The following is a 944-nucleotide window of genomic DNA, read 5'->3' on the forward strand; positions in this document are numbered from 1 at the left end:
CCAAAAAAAAAAAAAAAAGGAAAAAATAAAGTGACTTGTCTCATCACCATTAAGATGAATGATGAATGTACTAAAATTTCAGACAGTATAAGAATGCTAGAATTTTGGTACTCTTCCTCACTTCCACTGATATGGAAGGAAATTATAAAGTGTTTTGCATTATAGTAAATAATAAGTGAAGCAGCCTGGGTGATAGAACAGTGGCTAAGAGTAGAGGATCTGGGTCCTAGGATTTGTCTCAGTGACCTTTGTCAAACTCCTTAACCTCAGGGCCTGATTGTTCTGTATATGCTGGATGGGAGTAATAGTATCTACTGTGTATGGGGTTGTGGCAATGGTCAAATGAAATAGTTTGTTAAACAAATGTTAGATGGTATTTATTCAAAAGTTTAGACAAAATTTGTTGTATTCTTGATAAACTGTATGTAAAGAGAAATCTAGTTAAATCCTTTCCATAAATTATATTTAGTAGTGCATTTCTTATGTATTTAACACTTAATTTTTATTAATTCTATTAACTACACATGGTAGAGTTGATAGAAATAATTTGACTGGAATTATAATGCATCCTTAAATGTATGATATACTAGACATCGTTCAGTTCGTCTGCATACCTAACGGTGTCACAGTTTCAAGAGTGAATAATTGTCACTCCCTATATTTATGTATTCCAAATCCTTTGTCATATTATGATGCTTAACCATAGGGTTCATTAGTCAAATAGGATGCTTAAGGAAATAGTTATACCTTGAGTAATAATTTCATCAGAAGATTGTAGGTTATATGTACGAGTAGGCTTTAGTAGGCTTTTATTAGTTACTTAAATTATGTAGAACATATATTCTTTTAAATCATTCTTTTTTTTTTTTTTTTTTTTTGAGACAGAGTTTCAAGCCGTCCCCCTGGGTAGAGTGCTGTGGCATCATGGCTCACAGCAACCTCCA

This window comes from Otolemur garnettii, unplaced genomic scaffold, assembly GCF_000181295.1.
Source record: "Otolemur garnettii isolate 467f Iridium unplaced genomic scaffold, OtoGar3 scaffold00138, whole genome shotgun sequence".
NCBI classification, from domain to species: Eukaryota; Metazoa; Chordata; class Mammalia; order Primates; family Galagidae; genus Otolemur; species Otolemur garnettii.